At 54.8% G+C, this 14,515-nt stretch overlaps 7 non-coding genes across 7 annotated transcripts; all 7 read left to right on the forward strand.

The window, feature by feature from the left end:
• Positions 1-5,082: 5,082 nt before the first annotated feature.
• LOC148433703 (U1 spliceosomal RNA) lies at positions 5,083-5,246 on the forward strand. The gene has a single exon (XR_015876830.1). It is a non-coding gene; the product is annotated as a U1 spliceosomal RNA (small nuclear RNA).
• A 1,272-nt stretch (positions 5,247-6,518) lies between these two features.
• LOC148433704 (U1 spliceosomal RNA) lies at positions 6,519-6,682 on the forward strand. Its single transcript, XR_015876841.1, has one exon. It is a non-coding gene; the product is annotated as a U1 spliceosomal RNA (small nuclear RNA).
• Positions 6,683-7,954: 1,272 nt separating this feature from the next.
• On the forward strand, positions 7,955-8,118 carry LOC148433705 (U1 spliceosomal RNA). The gene has a single exon (XR_015876852.1). It is a non-coding gene; the product is annotated as a U1 spliceosomal RNA (small nuclear RNA).
• A 1,273-nt stretch (positions 8,119-9,391) lies between these two features.
• On the forward strand, positions 9,392-9,555 carry LOC148433706 (U1 spliceosomal RNA). Its single transcript, XR_015876863.1, has one exon. It is a non-coding gene; the product is annotated as a U1 spliceosomal RNA (small nuclear RNA).
• A 1,273-nt stretch (positions 9,556-10,828) lies between these two features.
• LOC148433707 (U1 spliceosomal RNA) lies at positions 10,829-10,992 on the forward strand. Its single transcript, XR_015876865.1, has one exon. It is a non-coding gene; the product is annotated as a U1 spliceosomal RNA (small nuclear RNA).
• Positions 10,993-12,264: 1,272 nt separating this feature from the next.
• Positions 12,265-12,428, forward strand: LOC148433708 (U1 spliceosomal RNA). The gene has a single exon (XR_015876831.1). It is a non-coding gene; the product is annotated as a U1 spliceosomal RNA (small nuclear RNA).
• A 1,272-nt stretch (positions 12,429-13,700) lies between these two features.
• LOC148433709 (U1 spliceosomal RNA) lies at positions 13,701-13,864 on the forward strand. Its single transcript, XR_015876832.1, has one exon. It is a non-coding gene; the product is annotated as a U1 spliceosomal RNA (small nuclear RNA).
• The last annotated feature ends 651 nt before the right edge of the window (positions 13,865-14,515 follow it).

A 14,515-nucleotide genomic window follows, 5' to 3' on the forward strand; every position in this document is an offset into this window, starting at 1 on the left:
CCCACAAGGGGCATATCTTGCGGCTCATTGAATTCCCCCCGAAGTGCCTGGCAGGATACGTAACTGTAAAATATATACCATGGCTGGGTTAAGTATCCATGGAATAGCAGGGTTGCTAGCATTCGATCCTTGCCATTGTGCTATTTAGGGCGGTATTCAATTAGTTTCTCACCCGCGGAAAAGTTTCGCCTGCCCGACTTTTCGCCAGCATCGCATGTTTTGGACGCAGAAGCTTATCGTGTGAGTCCCCACTTCCGCCGTATTCAATTCCAAAACAGGCGAAAACGGTGAGAGGTGAATGCAGAAAAGGCGGAAAGTACTGTCAGACTTGGGGAAATCAGCCTTACCCCCCAAAAAAGATGTACTAACATTGGGGATCAATGTAGAAGTGTTCCAATACCCCTAATAAAACTAATTGGGGTACTGAATTTGTTTAGAATCCTTGTTATTAGCGTCCTTGCAAAAGTGGTGAAGAATGGCAGTAAGCAGTATTTTTTGGTGAAAATAAGTAGTCCCATCAAATTTGGGGTGCTTGAAAATGGGTGCTAGCATATTTTAATGTTTCTAAAGTGAAGTTTTAGAAAACGGGGAGGTGGTTGGCCGAACGCAGGTTTGCCAGTGCGTTTTAACGCCGTTGCAGGGGCGTGCATAAATTAGCTATTGCGATGCCCTATGCAGCCTGAGGCCTGATAGTGTGCGTGCAAGTTAGCAATTTATGAGCAGTGATCGCGGTGAGCGACAAAATTTGTGGGCCCCAGGGACCCACCAATTTAAAAAAATGGGGTCCTACCTGACCATTTCTGGGTCCCATCATAATTTATGCTTTAGAGCTACCCATATGCCTCAGACCTCCCCACATGCCACCACACATCCCCACATGCCCCTAAAATGCAGATCTGATACCCCCAACAGCATCAGATATCCTCACAAGCCCCTTAAATGCATGTTTTTAATGCCTCCATGATCTTTCAGGTAATATGACTTGTCTGTTCACAAAACCCATAGTGAATAAGTAGGCTTACCATATAATCCCTTTAAACTGGGACGCTCATGGATTACACAGGTTCTGTGGCTCATTAAAACCAAGTGAAATCTAGGCATGAAGTCAGCCAGTCACAGAACCTTTGTAATTAATTCACGTGTCCCATTTTAAAGTGATATTATGGTTAGCCACTTTAGGTAATAGGCATATTTATCAAAGGATAAATGCCCGGTCTTTACACATTATGTAGCACATTAATGCCCTTCACACATTATCCCACACAGCAAAGCCCAGCCTTTACACATAATGCCATGCAGTAATACCCCTTACAAAATGATGCCACACATTATGCCGCACATTAATGCCCTTTAGTCCCCCTATGCATTGCCCCCAGCAGCAGTCCCCCTGTGCACTGCCCCCAGCAGCAGTCCCCCTGTGCACTGCCCCCGGCAGCAGTCCCCCTGTGCTCTGCCCCCGGCAGCAGTCCCCCTGTGCTCTGCCCCCGGCAGCAGTCCCCCTGTGCTCTGCCCCCAGCAGCAGTCCCCCTGTGCACTGCCCTCAGCAGCAGTCCCCCCAGGTACCCCCCGTATGCCTGTCAGACCACCTATGCAGTCCAATGAAGGGCATTAGGCCCAGGCCACTAAAGGGAAAATAGGTGGGCCCTCTAGTGACATGGGCCTAATGCCCAAGACACATACCAATTTGGGGGGCATATACCTTCAATTGGGCCTAACGCCCCCTATGTTGCCCGGGCCTTGTGCCCGCCTATAGAACCACAGGCCTATTGCCTGAAGTTATGCCACGGGCCTAGTGCCCGACAACCCTGGTGGTCTAGGAAGGAGTAAAATACTGATGTCCCAAGGCCGCCTACCGGTACGGCGGAAGAGGCTGCGGGGGGGAGCTTCGTTAGCTCTTTTGCTTTCCTCCCCCGCAGTCCTCTTCGGTCCTCAGCTTCAGTCTTCTGCCGCTGGCCCGTCCTGGCCAGCGGCACTGCCTCTTCCTTCTTGATCTCTTCTCTTCAGGAGGTCTTCACTCCTCCCCTCCGCCGACGGACTGAATGTTCCCGCTCAGCGGCGTCTATTCAAGATGCCGCGAGTGGGCGGGGCTATGACGTGGCGAGCCGCGATTGGCTTGTCGCGTCTGCCTCCTATTGGCTGTTGGACTGCGAGCCAAAAGCTTGCGGCCAGTGCCAAACAACCGCCGCCGCTACTTGGCTTCCGGGCAGCGAGCTCCGCTCAGCTCGCGCCCGGAGCCAAGCTTCTCTCGCCGCCATTGGTGGAAGGGACCAGGCGGTCCCTTCACCAGGTACCCGCCGCGGTGGCTTACTCGGCGCTGGGAACAAACACTGTCCCAGCGCCGGGCACGGACGCTGTGCCGATGCTGGGATCAGACACTTGATCCCAGCACGGCTTTCCACAGCAGCAGCCAATGAGAGTCAGATAGACTCTCATTGGCTGCTCTAACAGACAGCGTTATGTCTGTCTCTGCAGGGGGACGCGCTGTGCTGCAGCCAGCTGTCAGGGATTGGCACCAGCACAGCGCGTCCCCGGGGACCCGGCTACTTTAAAAAAGTGAGTCCCCAGTGCTCGATATCGGGTAAAATAGGCGCTATAGCGCGTATTTGCGAACACTGTATGAGTAAGGTCAGGGCTTGTGCAAGTGTGCGTGAGGCTGTGATGGTATTCGATTGTACCGATGGTTTTGCAGTCTTGTGTGTAAGGTAAAGTGGGCGTCCTTATGTAGTGCGGCGGCATAGCAATCGCAATGAATTAGCACACTATCACACTTGAGTTGTGTGCGTAATCACTATTGCATTCGCAGTTGCGTTCTGTAGTGAATCAGGCCCTTAGTCACCAGTCAAGAGCACTCAAACCTCCTAATCCAATCACAAAACAGTGGTGGGTCCTCATTTAGCACGACTGTCGCAGTGTACAGTGTGGAGTTTTGTGTCCAAACCAAATTTCTTGTCACTAACTGGCAGAACTGTGTGAAGCAGGACATGTTTCCTAACTGTCCTTACATTCGGACCAAAGTCCTGACTAAGCAGATAAGTCACCCAAATTCAGGACTGCTCCAGCAGAATCAGGACAGTTGGCAGAATTTTCTGCTCTCTCCTTCCTTCCTGTTCCTAGAGCTTTCACTAGCTGCGGCTTCTCTTGACTTATATTCAGTTGGTGATTGTCTGAAATTGGGGAAAGATGAATACATGAAACATAAACTTCCTAGCAATGAGTGTATATTGTTTACCTCAATCAGACTCGAAGCTCAATCAATAGTGCCCACGTTTAATAAGTAGGTCACTTTACCTGCAACAAACCCTAGGTCTATATCCAAACCCCCCCCCCCCCCCCAGGCAATAAATAAAAAGTCAGATCACACCACCTTAAATTAACAGGCATCCATATTCCCCCCCTGTTAAGTTAACTATCTCCCATCATAACATAGCTTACCCCACGCCAATAAAATATGTCCCACCAATTCAAAAATTAGCACCCACTCTCACATTAAATTCTTATACCAATTCCCTATGAGCCCTCCCTCACACTTACCTTCTGTCCTTGGGCGCTTTGCATTTGAGAGGCAGACTTCTACTTCCAGGAATGCCAGCAGCACTGTACAAGGCAGTTGCACGCATGTCAGGTGGTACGCGTCATCCTACAGATTACAGATATACAGCCAATTGGGTCGGGTGCACTGATTCAGTGTGGAAGTTAATTGAGGAACGGATCTCAGAGATCTGTTCCTCTCGTCACTTTACACAGTAATTTGGATTTGGGCATCCAGCAATATAAGTGGGTGGTCCCGGTGGAGATCCGCTCGGGTGCCACAAAAACACCCCAAAATCCAGTTACCAGGTGAGCTGGTGAATTGTATTTGGTCGAGCATGGTACTAGATTCAGGCTACAGATAATGCAAAAGAGTAAGCGAGTGAGCAACTTTTTCTGTGTTTATTTCTGTTTTATTTTAGGAAAACTTTTGCATTTATCTTTCAATACAGCAATTTCTTAGAATTTTAATTCAATAAGCTTTGTAACTATTTGTCATATTAAACCACATTTAATAATGTTCTGTGTGTACTTTAAGAATTTACATGTATTTCACTGTTGCGCAATGTGACTCCGACGCTTGCACAGACCACCAATAACCGCTCTCCACTGCTTAACCTCTGCGTTGCGTCCGTCTCTCAATCAGGCCCTCGGTCTCTTAGGTTGTGAGCACCAGACACGAAGAGAGCCAGCCGGCAGCCCAAAGTGCCGCACGGTGAGTGCAGCTGCCAGCAAGCCTGCGCAGCCGCACGGCGCTCCACACAAAGACAACGTTGAGGGGGAAGCCTAGCAATGGGGAGGGAGCATCGGATGCTCCCTCACCATCGCGGGGTTAAGCGTCAAACATCGGAACCACCTGACCGATGGTTCCGGCGAAACATCAAATGATTCCCCTCCCTACTTGGCCCCTGCGCCCTGTAAACTGCGCTTCCACCTTTCCCTCAGCGCCGCGCTCTGTCCTGACCTCTCCTCCTGTGTGTGCTTGCTGCATGCTTCCTTGCTGTTGTGCCATTCCAGCGTTCTTTGCGTAATCCCACCAATAGAGGGCGGTGCAGGACCCACACTTGTTTCACTTGCTTTGCAAAGCAGGCCTGGAGCTGTTGCACGGTCCAGCTGCTGCAAGAAATCAGCCTGAGTGCTTCAAGTGCTGTGGCTGCCCACCTTGATCCCCACGCAGGGCGGACTTGGGAGTCATCCAGACGGCACCCGTGAAAGCCCGCCGTGCCCCGCGCCCCCGGCACTTTTCCTGTTTCCTGTCCTTTTCCTTTCATACGCCGACGAGGCTCGCAGCCAGCTTTGGCCGACTGCTTGGATGACATCACCGTATGCAAATCCGTCTGCTGCAGTGTGCCCTGGGAATGCTTGCACTAGTTTGTGCGTATGTAGTTTGGGGGTGCTTCAGCAACAAGGCACCCTTCCAGGTGAAGAGATGTGGCCTCCCTGCAGTTGTTGACCTCAGCTGAGAGTTCGCTTCGCGCATGCTCCCCAGGTAAACCTCCTTCAGTTGACGGGGGTGTGCCCGAGCAGCGGGCCTCCCCAGCCCTAGTCCAACTCATACTTACCTGGCAGGGGAGATACCATGATCACGAAGGTGGTTCTCCCAGGGCGAGGCTCATCCATTGCACTCCGGGTGTGCTGACCCCTGCGATTTCCCCAAATGCGGGAAACTCGACTGCATAATTTGTGGTAGTGGGGGACTGCGTTCGCGCTTTCCCCTGATCATCTCTGGTAAAAATCAGCTTGGTTTTGTTTGAAAGCGTCTGTGTGTCTGCTGTGCTGGTGTCAACTCTGAAGCTTTGCTGGATGTGTCCACCCCCTCCCTTCTTTGCCCCGGGGATTGGACATTGAAAGGGAACGTTGCTAGTACTACTAGCCCCATGGTTTTAGCATTGCTCACAAAACATTGTTTGGGCCTAAGCATCGGTTCCGGGACCGATGTTTCTCTGGCCTTTTCTACTTAAGCATGTAACACACTAACTAGTACATTTCACCCGTGCGCAGCGGGACTCAAGACGCTTGCGCAGACCACCAATAACCGCTCTCCACTGCGTAACCTCTGCGTTGCGTCCGTCTCTCAATCAGGCCCTCGGTCTCTTAGGTTGTGAGCACCAGACACGAAGAGAGCCAGCCGGCAGCCCAAAGTACCGCACGGTGAGTGCAGCTGCCAGCAAGCCTGCGCAGCCGCACGGCGCCCCACACAAAGACAACGTTGAGGGGGAAGCCTAGCAATGGGGAGGGAGCACCGGATGCTCCCTCACCATCGCGGGGTTAAGCGTCAAACATCGGAACCACCTGACCGATGGTTCCGGCGAAACATCAAATGATTCCCCTCCCTACTTGGCCCCTGCGCCCTGTAAACTGCGCTTCCACCTTTCCCTCAGCGCCGCGCTCTGTCCTGACCTCTCCTCCTGTGTGTGCTTGCTGCATGCTTCCTTGCTGTTGTGCCATTCCAGCGTTCTTTGCGTAATCCCACCAATAGAGGGCGGTGCAGGACCCACACTTGTTTCACTTGCTTTGCAAAGCAGGCCTGGAGCTGTTGCACGGTCCAGCTGCTGCAAGAAATCAGCCTGAGTGCTTCAAGTGCTGTGGCTGCCCACCTTGATCCCCACGCAGGGCGGACTTGGGAGTCATCCAGACGGCACCCGTGAAAGCCCGCCGTGCCCCGCGCCCCCGGCACTTTTCCTGTTTCCTGTCCTTTTCCTTTCATACGCCGACGAGGCTCGCAGCCAGCTTTGGCCGACTGCTTGGATGACATCACCGTATGCAAATCCGTCTGCTGCAGTGTGCCCTGGGAATGCTTGCACTAGTTTGTGCGTATGTAGTTTGGGGGTGCTTCAGCAACAAGGCACCCTTCCAGGTGAAGAGATGTGGCCTCCCTGCAGTTGTTGACCTCAGCTGAGAGTTCGCTTCGCGCATGCTCCCCAGGTAAACCTCCTTCAGTTGACGGGGGTGTGCCCGAGCAGCGGGCCTCCCCAGCCCTAGTCCAACTCATACTTACCTGGCAGGGGAGATACCATGATCACGAAGGTGGTTCTCCCAGGGCGAGGCTCATCCATTGCACTCCGGGTGTGCTGACCCCTGCGATTTCCCCAAATGCGGGAAACTCGACTGCATAATTTGTGGTAGTGGGGGACTGCGTTCGCGCTTTCCCCTGATCAGCTCTGGTAAAAATCAGCTTGGTTTTGTTTGAAAGCGTCTGTGTGTCTGCTGTGCTGGTGTCAACTCTGAAGCTTTGCTGGATGTGTCCACCCCCTCCCTTCTTTGCCCCGGGGATTGGACATTGAAAGGGAACGTTGCTAGTACTACTAGCCCCATGGTTTTAGCATTGCTCACAAAACATTGTTTGGGCCTAAGCATCGGTTCCGGGACCGATGTTTCTCTGGCCTTTTCTACTTAAGCATGTAACACACTAACTAGTACATTTCACCCGTGCGCAGCGGGACTCAAGACGCTTGCGCAGACCACCAATAACCGCTCTCCACTGCGTAACCTCTGCGTTGCGTCCGTCTCTCAATCAGGCCCTCGGTCTCTTAGGTTGTGAGCACCAGACACGAAGAGAGCCAGCCGGCAGCCCAAAGTACCGCACGGTGAGTGCAGCTGCCAGCAAGCCTGCGCAGCCGCACGGCGCCCCACACAAAGACAACGTTGAGGGGGAAGCCTAGCAATGGGGAGGGAGCACCGGATGCTCCCTCACCATCGCGGGGTTAAGCGTCAAACATCGGAACCACCTGACCGATGGTTCTGGCGAAACATCAAATGATTCCCCTCCCTACTTGGCCCCTGCGCCCTGTAAACTGCGCTTCCACCTTTCCCTCAGCGCCGCGCTCTGTCCTGACCTCTCCTCCTGTGTGTGCTTGCTGCATGCTTCCTTGCTGTTGTGCCATTCCAGCGTTCTTTGCGTAATCCCACCAATAGAGGGCGGTGCAGGACCCACACTTGTTTCACTTGCTTTGCAAAGCAGGCCTGGAGCTGTTGCACGGTCCAGCTGCTGCAAGAAATCAGCCTGAGTGCTTCAAGTGCTGTGGCTGCCCACCTTGATCCCCACGCAGGGCGGACTTGGGAGTCATCCAGACGGCACCCGTGAAAGCCCGCCGTGCCCCGCGCCCCCGGCACTTTTCCTGTTTCCTGTCCTTTTCCTTTCATACGCCGACGAGGCTCGCAGCCAGCTTTGGCCGACTGCTTGGATGACATCACCGTATGCAAATCCGTCTGCTGCAGTGTGCCCTGGGAATGCTTGCACTAGTTTGTGCGTATGTAGTTTGGGGGTGCTTCAGCAACAAGGCACCCTTCCAGGTGAAGAGATGTGGCCTCCCTGCAGTTGTTGACCTCAGCTGAGAGTTCGCTTCGCGCATGCTCCCCAGGTAAACCTCCTTCAGTTGACGGGGGTGTGCCCGAGCAGCGGGCCTCCCCAGCCCTAGTCCAACTCATACTTACCTGGCAGGGGAGATACCATGATCACGAAGGTGGTTCTCCCAGGGCGAGGCTCATCCATTGCACTCCGGGTGTGCTGACCCCTGCGATTTCCCCAAATGCGGGAAACTCGACTGCATAATTTGTGGTAGTGGGGGACTGCGTTCGCGCTTTCCCCTGATCATCTCTGGTAAAAATCAGCTTGGTTTTGTTTGAAAGCGTCTGTGTGTCTGCTGTGCTGGTGTCAACTCTGAAGCTTTGCTGGATGTGTCCACCCCCTCCCTTCTTTGCCCCGGGGATTGGACATTGAAAGGGAACGTTGCTAGTACTACTAGCCCCATGGTTTTAGCATTGCTCACAAAACATTGTTTGGGCCTAAGCATCGGTTCCGGGACCGATGTTTCTCTGGCCTTTTCTACTTAAGCATGTAACACACTAACTAGTACATTTCACCCGTGCGCAGCGGGACTCAAGACGCTTGCGCAGACCACCAATAACCGCTCTCCACTGCGTAACCTCTGCGTTGCGTCCGTCTCTCAATCAGGCCCTCGGTCTCTTAGGTTGTGAGCACCAGACACGAAGAGAGCCAGCCGGCAGCCCAAAGTACCGCACGGTGAGTGCAGCTGCCAGCAAGCCTGCGCAGCCGCACGGCGCCCCACACAAAGACAACGTTGAGGGGGAAGCCTAGCAATGGGGAGGGAGCACCGGATGCTCCCTCACCATCGCGGGGTTAAGCGTCAAACATCGGAACCACCTGACCGATGGTTCCGGCGAAACATCAAATGATTCCCCTCCCTACTTGGCCCCTGCGCCCTGTAAACTGCGCTTCCACCTTTCCCTCAGCGCCGCGCTCTGTCCTGACCTCTCCTCCTGTGTGTGCTTGCTGCATGCTTCCTTGCTGTTGTGCCATTCCAGCGTTCTTTGCGTAATCCCACCAATAGAGGGCGGTGCAGGACCCACACTTGTTTCACTTGCTTTGCAAAGCAGGCCTGGAGCTGTTGCACGGTCCAGCTGCTGCAAGAAATCAGCCTGAGTGCTTCAAGTGCTGTGGCTGCCCACCTTGATCCCCACGCAGGGCGGACTTGGGGAGTCATCCAGACGGCACCCGTGAAAGCCCGCCGTGCCCCGCGCCCCCGGCACTTTTCCTGTTTCCTGTCCTTTTCCTTTCATACGCCGACGAGGCTCGCAGCCAGCTTTGGCCGACTGCTTGGATGACATCACCGTATGCAAATCCGTCTGCTGCAGTGTGCCCTGGGAATGCTTGCACTAGTTTGTGCGTATGTAGTTTGGGGGTGCTTCAGCAACAAGGCACCCTTCCAGGTGAAGAGATGTGGCCTCCCTGCAGTTGTTGACCTCAGCTGAGAGTTCGCTTCGCGCATGCTCCCCAGGTAAACCTCCTTCAGTTGACGGGGGTGTGCCCGAGCAGCGGGCCTCCCCAGCCCTAGTCCAACTCATACTTACCTGGCAGGGGAGATACCATGATCACGAAGGTGGTTCTCCCAGGGCGAGGCTCATCCATTGCACTCCGGGTGTGCTGACCCCTGCGATTTCCCCAAATGCGGGAAACTCGACTGCATAATTTGTGGTAGTGGGGGACTGCGTTCGCGCTTTCCCCTGATCATCTCTGGTAAAAATCAGCTTGGTTTTGTTTGAAAGCGTCTGTGTGTCTGCTGTGCTGGTGTCAACTCTGAAGCTTTGCTGGATGTGTCCACCCCCTCCCTTCTTTGCCCCGGGGATTGGACATTGAAAGGGAACGTTGCTAGTACTACTAGCCCCATGGTTTTAGCATTGCTCACAAAACATTGTTTGGGCCTAAGCATCGGTTCCGGGACCGATGTTTCTCTGGCCTTTTCTACTTAAGCATGTAACACACTAACTAGTACATTTCACCCGTGCGCAGCGGGACTCAAGACGCTTGCGCAGACCACCAATAACCGCTCTCCACTGCGTAACCTCTGCGTTGCGTCCGTCTCTCAATCAGGCCCTCGGTCTCTTAGGTTGTGAGCACCAGACACGAAGAGAGCCAGCCGGCAGCCCAAAGTACCGCACGGTGAGTGCAGCTGCCAGCAAGCCTGCGCAGCCGCACGGCGCCCCACACAAAGACAACGTTGAGGGGGAAGCCTAGCAATGGGGAGGGAGCACCGGATGCTCCCTCACCATCGCGGGGTTAAGCGTCAAACATCGGAACCACCTGACCGATGGTTCCGGCGAAACATCAAATGATTCCCCTCCCTACTTGGCCCCTGCGCCCTGTAAACTGCGCTTCCACCTTTCCCTCAGCGCCGCGCTCTGTCCTGACCTCTCCTCCTGTGTGTGCTTGCTGCATGCTTCCTTGCTGTTGTGCCATTCCAGCGTTCTTTGCGTAATCCCACCAATAGAGGGCGGTGCAGGACCCACACTTGTTTCACTTGCTTTGCAAAGCAGGCCTGGAGCTGTTGCACGGTCCAGCTGCTGCAAGAAATCAGCCTGAGTGCTTCAAGTGCTGTGGCTGCCCACCTTGATCCCCACGCAGGGCGGACTTGGGGAGTCATCCAGACGGCACCCGTGAAAGCCCGCCGTGCCCCGCGCCCCCGGCACTTTTCCTGTTTCCTGTCCTTTTCCTTTCATACGCCGACGAGGCTCGCAGCCAGCTTTGGCCGACTGCTTGGATGACATCACCGTATGCAAATCCGTCTGCTGCAGTGTGCCCTGGGAATGCTTGCACTAGTTTGTGCGTATGTAGTTTGGGGGTGCTTCAGCAACAAGGCACCCTTCCAGGTGAAGAGATGTGGCCTCCCTGCAGTTGTTGACCTCAGCTGAGAGTTCGCTTCGCGCATGCTCCCCAGGTAAACCTCCTTCAGTTGACGGGGGTGTGCCCGAGCAGCGGGCCTCCCCAGCCCTAGTCCAACTCATACTTACCTGGCAGGGGAGATACCATGATCACGAAGGTGGTTCTCCCAGGGCGAGGCTCATCCATTGCACTCCGGGTGTGCTGACCCCTGCGATTTCCCCAAATGCGGGAAACTCGACTGCATAATTTGTGGTAGTGGGGGACTGCGTTCGCGCTTTCCCCTGATCATCTCTGGTAAAAATCAGCTTGGTTTTGTTTGAAAGCGTCTGTGTGTCTGCTGTGCTGGTGTCAACTCTGAAGCTTTGCTGGATGTGTCCACCCCCTCCCTTCTTTGCCCCGGGGATTGGACATTGAAAGGGAACGTTGCTAGTACTACTAGCCCCATGGTTTTAGCATTGCTCACAAAACATTGTTTGGGCCTAAGCATCGGTTCCGGGACCGATGTTTCTCTGGCCTTTTCTACTTAAGCATGTAACACACTAACTAGTACATTTCACCCGTGCGCAGCGGGACTCAAGACGCTTGCGCAGACCACCAATAACCGCTCTCCACTGCGTAACCTCTGCGTTGCGTCCGTCTCTCAATCAGGCCCTCGGTCTCTTAGGTTGTGAGCACCAGACACGAAGAGAGCCAGCCGGCAGCCCAAAGTACCGCACGGTGAGTGCAGCTGCCAGCAAGCCTGCGCAGCCGCACGGCGCCCCACACAAAGACAACGTTGAGGGGGAAGCCTAGCAATGGGGAGGGAGCACCGGATGCTCCCTCACCATCGCGGGGTTAAGCGTCAAACATCGGAACCACCTGACCGATGGTCCTGGCGAAACATCAAATGATTCCCCTCCCTACTTGGCCCCTGCGCCCTGTAAACTGCGCTTCCACCTTTCCCTCAGCGCCGCGCTCTGTCCTGACCTCTCCTCCTGTGTGTGCTTGCTGCATGCTTCCTTGCTGTTGTGCCATTCCAGCGTTCTTTGCGTAATCCCACCAATAGAGGGCGGTGCAGGACCCACACTTGTTTCACTTGCTTTGCAAAGCAGGCCTGGAGCTGTTGCACGGTCCAGCTGCTGCAAGAAATCAGCCTGAGTGCTTCAAGTGCTGTGGCTGCCCACCTTGATCCCCACGCAGGGCGGACTTGGGAGTCATCCAGACGGCACCCGTGAAAGCCCGCCGTGCCCCGCGCCCCCGGCACTTTTCCTGTTTCCTGTCCTTTTCCTTTCATACGCCGACGAGGCTCGCAGCCAGCTTTGGCCGACTGCTTGGATGACATCACCGTATGCAAATCCGTCTGCTGCAGTGTGCCCTGGGAATGCTTGCACTAGTTTGTGCGTATGTAGTTTGGGGGTGCTTCAGCAACAAGGCACCCTTCCAGGTGAAGAGATGTGGCCTCCCTGCAGTTGTTGACCTCAGCTGAGAGTTCGCTTCGCGCATGCTCCCCAGGTAAACCTCCTTCAGTTGACGGGGGTGTGCCCGAGCAGCGGGCCTCCCCAGCCCTAGTCCAACTCATACTTACCTGGCAGGGGAGATACCATGATCACGAAGGTGGTTCTCCCAGGGCGAGGCTCATCCATTGCACTCCGGGTGTGCTGACCCCTGCGATTTCCCCAAATGCGGGAAACTCGACTGCATAATTTGTGGTAGTGGGGGACTGCGTTCGCGCTTTCCCCTGATCATCTCTGGTAAAAATCAGCTTGGTTTTGTTTGAAAGCGTCTGTGTGTCTGCTGTGCTGGTGTCAACTCTGAAGCTTTGCTGGATGTGTCCACCCCCTCCCTTCTTTGCCCCGGGGATTGGACATTGAAAGGGAACGTTGCTAGTACTACTAGCCCCATGGTTTTAGCATTGCTCACAAAACATTGTTTGGGCCTAAGCATCGGTTCCGGGACCGATGTTTCTCTGGCCTTTTCTACTTAAGCATGTAACACACTAACTAGTACATTTCACCCGTGCGCAGCGGGACTCAAGACGCTTGCGCAGACCACCAATAACCGCTCTCCACTGCGTAACCTCTGCGTTGCGTCCGTCTCTCAATCAGGCCCTCGGTCTCTTAGGTTGTGAGCACCAGACACGAAGAGAGCCAGCCGGCAGCCCAAAGTACCGCACGGTGAGTGCAGCTGCCAGCAAGCCTGCGCAGCCGCACGGCGCCCCACACAAAGACAACGTTGAGGGGGAAGCCTAGCAATGGGGAGGGAGCATCGGATGCTCCCTCACCATCGCGGGGTTAAGCGTCAAACATCGGAACCACCTGACCGATGGTTCCGGCGAAACATCAAATGATTCCCCTCCCTACTTGGCCCCTGCGCCCTGTAAACTGCGCTTCCACCTTTCCCTCAGCGCCGCGCTCTGTCCTGACCTCTCCTCCTGTGTGTGCTTGCTGCATGCTTCCTTGCTGTTGTGCCATTCCAGCGTTCTTTGCGTAATCCCACCAATAGAGGGCGGTGCAGGACCCACACTTGTTTCACTTGCTTTGCAAAGCAGGCCTGGAGCTGTTGCACGGTCCAGCTGCTGCAAGAAATCAGCCTGAGTGCTTCAAGTGCTGTGGCTGCCCACCTTGATCCCCACGCAGGGCGGACTTGGGAGTCATCCAGACGGCACCCGTGAAAGCCCGCCGTGCCCCGCGCCCCCGGCACTTTTCCTGTTTCCTGTCCTTTTCCTTTCATACGCCGACGAGGCTCGCAGCCAGCTTTGGCCGACTGCTTGGATGACATCACCGTATGCAAATCCGTCTGCTGCAGTGTGCCCTGGGAATGCTTGCACTAGTTTGTGCGTATGTAGTTTGGGGGTGCTTCAGCAACAAGGCACCCTTCCAGGTGAAGAGATGTGGCCTCCCTGCAGTTGTTGACCTCAGCTGAGCGTTCGCTTCGCGCATGCTCCCCAGGTAAACCTCCTTCAGTTGACGGGGGTGTGCCCGAGCAGCGGGCCTCCCCAGCCCTAGTCCAACTCATACTTACCTGGCAGGGGAGATACCATGATCACGAAGGTGGTTCTCCCAGGGCGAGGCTCATCCATTGCACTCCGGGTGTGCTGACCCCTGCGATTTCCCCAAATGCGGGAAACTCGACTGCATAATTTGTGGTAGTGGGGGACTGCGTTCGCGCTTTCCCCTGATCATCTCTGGTAAAAATCAGCTTGGTTTTGTTTGAAAGCGTCTGTGTGTCTGCTGTGCTGGTGTCAACTCTGAAGCTTTGCTGGATGTGTCCACCCCCTCCCTTCTTTGCCCCGGGGATTGGACATTGAAAGGGAACGTTGCTAGTACTACTAGCCCCATGGTTTTAGCATTGCTCACAAAACATTGTTTGGGCCTAAGCATCGGTTCCGGGACCGATGTTTCTCTGGCCTTTTCTACTTAAGCATGTAACACACTAACTAGTACATTTCACCCGTGCGCAGCGGGACTCAAGACGCTTGCGCAGACCACCAATAACCGCTCTCCACTGCGTAACCTCTGCGTTGCGTCCGTCTCTCAATCAGGCCCTCGGTCTCTTAGGTTGTGAGCACCAGACACGAAGAGAGCCAGCCGGCAGCCCAAAGTACCGCACGGTGAGTGCAGCTGCCAGCAAGCCTGCGCAGCCGCACGGCGCCCCACACAAAGACAACGTTGAGGGGGAAGCCTAGCAATGGGGAGGGAGCATCGGATGCTCCCTCACCATCGCGGGGTTAAGCGTCAAACATCGGAACCACCTGACCGATGGTTCCGGCGAAACATCAAATGATTCCCCTCCCTACTTGGCCCCTGCGCCCTGTAAACTGCGCTTCCA

The sequence above is a fragment of the Taudactylus pleione genome, unplaced genomic scaffold (genome assembly GCF_031769625.1).
Source record: "Taudactylus pleione unplaced genomic scaffold, aTauple2 ptg002151l, whole genome shotgun sequence".
NCBI classification, from domain to species: Eukaryota; Metazoa; Chordata; class Amphibia; order Anura; family Myobatrachidae; genus Taudactylus; species Taudactylus pleione.